This window comes from Dreissena polymorpha, chromosome 5 (genome assembly GCF_020536995.1).
Source record: "Dreissena polymorpha isolate Duluth1 chromosome 5, UMN_Dpol_1.0, whole genome shotgun sequence".
Lineage (NCBI taxonomy): Eukaryota > Metazoa > Mollusca > Bivalvia > Myida > Dreissenidae > Dreissena > Dreissena polymorpha.
This window is the reverse complement of record NC_068359.1, coordinates 92761092-92766706: the sequence shown is the minus strand read 5'-3', so window position 1 is coordinate 92766706 and position 5615 is coordinate 92761092. Positions and strand designations below refer to the sequence as shown.

General features: G+C 33.7%; 1 long non-coding RNA gene across 1 annotated transcript; it reads right to left on the bottom strand.

Annotated features, from left to right (window-relative positions):
* Window positions 1-303: 303 nt before the first annotated feature.
* On the bottom strand, window positions 304-3361 carry LOC127880700 (uncharacterized). The gene is made up of 4 exons (XR_008049699.1): window positions 3120-3361; window positions 1678-1801; window positions 829-962; window positions 304-571 (listed from the first exon to the last, which is right to left on the bottom strand). It is a non-coding gene; the product is annotated as an uncharacterized LOC127880700 (long non-coding RNA).
* Between the last annotated feature and the right edge of the window lie 2254 nt (window positions 3362-5615).

Sequence of the window (5615 nt, the reverse complement as noted above, 5' to 3'; positions counted from 1 at the left end):
TGCATACCTTGTTATATATATATATATATTTGATAGTGAATTTTTTTTTCAGAAAAGTTAATTTTTCGTTATAATATGATTATTTATCATTCATAATGATGTTTTCACTAATTAATATCATAGACACACGCTAACCACCTGTGGTTCAGCTGTACGTCCGTGAAGTCTTGCCATAGTCTTTAATTAACAAGTCTGGATTATAGGCCCCTAACACTACGAAGATGTGTCAGTTTTGTCCGTTCTTTGTTTAAATACTTTTATTTTGGATGCAGTAACTTAAAAATTAAAACTCAAACAAACATATATCTTTGCAGGATAGACCTATATGTATTTAATTTCACATAAGAAATATTGCAGCATTTGAAAGCATGTATCATTTACGAGTGAGTTCCTGACTGGTAATTACTTTGAAAATAAACACTTAGACACACGTGTTTGATTGCAGTATAATTTATTCCATTTGCCCGTATCACATCGCATCAGAAACATTGCGGCATATTGAACACACGTATAATTTAGGAGGATGTGTGTGACTTGGCAAAGAACGATCGCAATGATTCGAGTGAAGGATCTGAAAAATAAGAACGATAATTATTTATGTTCAATATGATTCAATCAAAAACAGTAGTTACCGGGTACTCAAAAATAAAGTAGTCCTCGCAATTATTTATATTTCTTTTAGATGTTTTAAAACGCATTTCTATGGTTTTATTTAATATATAAATTCGTGTTTTTCTGTCACATATATATTAATATATACGTGCACATAAAATAGTGTCTACAAAAGTGTATTTCGATTAATGTGTTCATGATGAAATTCTGCATTACGTTTCAAGGCTATTTCTTGTAGTTGTCGTTATTATATCTGCTGCCGCCGCCGCCACCGCCGCCGCCACCACCAATGCCACCGCCAGCGGCGCCTCCAAAGCCGAGCACGCGGATAATTACGATGAACACGAACACTGGAATTTAAATAGCAAACAATTAAATAATAATAATAGGTAAATTAGAATTGCTTTAAGACAAAACGCAGCGAGATAAAGGCTAAATTTTTTTTATAGTTTTCAATTTATTGTCGGTTGATTCTAGTGTTTAATATACAAGCAACTCATATTTCATACAGATTCTTAATGAAATGTATTGATTAAAAACAAGTCTGTTTTATATCATTGTTGTCGAAACATTCTCTTCATTATTGACAAGACGTCTCTGATCTCACTATATCAATTTTATCAACCCGGTTATGCCGTGAGTGATACTGACGTTCTTTGCGAACTTGTAATTCATTTGGAAAAGATGGACAGACATTCATACAAATCAAAATTCTTGTTGAAATTGTGTTTAACAATTGTTGTCGTTGGTATTTTTTTAACCTGTTTCCGATTAAACAATAACAAATATGTTGAGTACGGCATACGTTGACACAATTACTTTAATTGTATACCGATGCTATTAGAAAGACGATATTAGTTTGCAAAATTGCCCTTCTATTTGGTGAATACCGGTATTTGTTTTACTTTTAATAATGTCACTTTTTCCTTTTGGAATTACACATTCATAAATAAATTGCCATGCAAATGTCGTAAAAAACTTTTGTTGCTTTAACTTGCATTTACGATGCCCATTTTGAATCAGAAAATGTCATTTATATATTTTATGTTGAAAGCCTATACTTACGGAAAATGAGGATGTCGAAAATCCCGTTGCCACCCCCGGCACCCCCGACACCCCCATATCCTCCATATCCCATGGCACTACCACCATGACTGCTAAATCCAGAGTCTATGTTTCCCATTGCTAGCTGAAACACAAAAAGACTTTTAAGGGGTTTGGTAAAATGACGATTTTCAAAATAATTGTCATAGAGAATTCTTCAATAAATAATGTGTATTCATGTATTGCGGTTGAAAAAGCGAAAACACAGTTCTGACTAAGAAAAATGTTTAAAATATTGATTCTTAAATTGATAATCATTTTTTCGCAATCGGTTGAATAAAATTAGCGTTTGTAATGCTTTTGCTTGATAATGTGGACACTATTTTTGTTTTCGCTCTCAGGTCTTTCAGCCTCGTGTCATATTGCTAGCGCACTCGCTTTAACCCATTTATGCGTAGCGTCTAGAAAAAAGGCCTTGGCAAACAGCGTAGATCCAGATGAGACGCCGCATGATGCGGCGTCTCATCAGGGTTTGCGCTGTTTGCTTAAAGGAATTTCTGAAATAAAAAATCTAAATATAGAAAAAATATACAAGACATCCCTAATTTTGGAAATAAATTGATCCAATTTAGAAGGATGAGAGAGTCCACTAGGCATAAATGGGTTAGCTTCCAGAGGTTCCGGGTTCGAATCCCAGGGAAGGTTATATTTGTATTCAGCTTTTTTACTCGCCATTATAATAAGTTAAAATGTTCAAAACATAATCGATTTGTTGGTAAACATGTTTAATGAAATTTGTCAATATGACGAAAATCCCGTCAAGTTGTTGGGAACACCAAAACATGGATATTTTTTTAACTGGTTTAGTTTGAAATAGATGTTTATAATGTTAACAACTTGAACTAGCGTTATTTGTATATGAAAACGATTGCATTATGTTTCTGAAAAACATATTTTAAATTGTACTTAATTTTACAGAAAGATAAATAAGTATTAAAAACGCGTATTTACCTATATCGGAAAAATACGTATAGCTATGGATTTAAACTATGAAATAATTTTGGTAATATGTGTACATGTAAGTAATTTCGTAATAACTGTACGAGTAAAAAACATTATTAAAAAGCACGCTTATTGAAAAATGTTTTGTCATAATACAAATACACATATAAAACGCAGCAGCTATAAACTCTATTATTCATATTTATATAAAACTATCGCGGTACACAAATACATTTCATTGAGAAAATGAAACCTGTTACCATGCTAACATAAAATAGGTATTACAAGTGATATTGAAATATTAAAATAATTGAGACGAAAACTGTTTCTTTTTCACGAAGCCACGACTAAACTTGTGTGCGTTAACGGAATTAATTATATTAAATAGCATGGCACATTCAAGATTTATACGGCAACACTCACTTCTAACGTTAAACAAAATCATGTAAAATTTCACAAACCTTAAGTTGTGATCTTCCCGTGCAACAAGTACCAACTTAACAGTCCGATGTTCAACACCCTGACTACGCCTTTCCCGTCTGCTTGCTTATATTAAGAAGACGACTCCTTCCGTTTCCGCCGCGTTTAATTGACGTCACTATCGCCGGTGATCCACGTTCATTGGCCCGTTGTGCCCGGTAATTGGCATGAACATATATATATCAAGCTATTCAACTTTCAAATAATATTTTTTTGTTTTTCCAATATAATTTACTGACATGTTTCCGTAAAGTGTTTAGGTGTCTTTAAAGCTGTATTACAATGTATTAAAGTTGACACTCCTTAAGAATGTTCCAACCTACGTTGGCTAACCTTTATCGTTGTATATTTAACTGATTTTAGATAATTAACCACCATAGTGATGTGGTAATAAAAATGTTCCAGCTTAGAAATAATACGCTTAAAACAGTTGATTTAACATTAGAGTTCAACAAAAACATACCAGCGTCCCAAATGTCGAGATTTGTTCGTCATAAGTATCATGAACGGATACAAAAACTTGGTTTAACCCATTTATGCCTAGTGGACTCTCCCATCCTTCTAAATTGGATCAATTTATTTCCAAAATTAGGGATGTCTATTATATTTATTTCTATATTTACAATATTTCTAACAGAAATTCCTTTCAGCAAACAGCGCAGACCCTGATGAGACGCCGCATCATGCGGCGTCTCATCTGGGTCTACGCTGTTTGCAAAGGCCTTTTTTCTAGACGCTAGGCATAAATGGGTTAAGTGAAACGGAAAATAGGAACCTATCCAACTTTGCATATTGAAACCATACTTTTAAATAACCCATACACCTTTAATTTACAGATATGTATATGTAAGTTTTACATGTGTGTGAATAATTGCTCATAAGCTTTCAACTAAATAACCAAGTCTTTAATTTGCTCTTACTCCATGATAATAGCTAGTTCGCTTTCAACAGGGTTTCCAATTTTCAATGCACAAAATGGTAACATTACAAACAAAATGTGGTTATAACATGGGCGTTTGTTTGCCGTACTTTTAATATTTGTCTTTTGTTGGGACCATACTTGCAAGAGAAAAACTGGAAGTGTGATTGAAAAATGAAGTTGTTATCCAGAATTAAGATCATTGTGTTCAGAATGAAAGTTGCATTCGACCCTTTTTTTCTCAAATGCCATGCTTTAACATGGACAAATGCTCCGATAACTTTTTATTAAAAGACACGTTAGTTTCAATGACAATATAACAGTGTATGCGAACATAAATTCTGTTTAGTATTGCGCATTGTATAAATCTTTGTGCACCACAGCTTAAGTGTCTCCGTACGACCCATTGACATGTGAGATCCAGATGGCTTATTTGGCTCTTAAAATGGTCTTCACGTACACCGCCAGCATGCCGAACCGACCGCCAGCCATAGATGTTTCGATAATAGTTTCCGTTTTTGGATTATTGACGCAAAGCGGCAATAATACACAGTAGCCAATCTTCAGCCTAATTTGCATATTACTGCAAACTTCGGAGCACTTCTGTCTACGCCGCAGAACTAACTCTCTGTTAACGCAACGCAATTTGATTGGGTGTTGTGAAAATGTTAGTACATGCGCATTGCTAGTATTCTCTATATAACGATAAAAGCCGTTACCGAGAAAAAGTATCCGAATGTACAATACTCGATTCACACAGGCGATATTTTAGATTGTATGTTTCCCTTTAACTCTTTCCTATTGAAGCTGGTCCGAGACTAGTAACACACTAAACATCGCAGTGGCGAAGACAGGGTTCAGAAACTTGAATGTTTTTCTAAATGAACTTAGTTTCCTTTTGAATCAGGGCCACGTTGTGAGATTTCATGTCAATAATCCACCAGTACTTTCAGTGCTTTGATTTAAAACGGGCGTATAATAATTAGTTATGAATTAAAAAGACTGTCATAATCGGCCTTAAATTTCATTATAATAGATGACATTATACTCAATATCATAATCTGAAAAATGTGTGGAAACATTTATTATTCATTTATTCGGCGAATAAGCAAATATCTTATATAGATACTTCCAATATATTCTCAATACAACCATGTTAAGGTTCCACGTGTACATTTTATTAAAAGTAAAATACAAGAGTTTTCCAGTAAAACCAGTTAGCTGTAAGTTGTATATTGATGACACATACAGTACATGTAAATATTGCTCACATGTATCTTATTCAGTAGAAAAGTCAATGTGACCTCTAGAAAAGTCAACGTGACCCCAAGTCTTGAGGAGCGATGTGTTTTCCTTTTGTGAATGTACAAATATTATAGTGTGGCTGAAACATGATAGTTAGTTTGGGCAATTAAACATCTACATTTGTAAAACTATATAACTATAACAAATCACTTAATTTTTATTACTAATACTGACGTCAATACACATTCATTTATCGTAGGATCACAAGGGGCAAATGTGTTCAGATATTAAACAGATTTGATAGACACAAGAA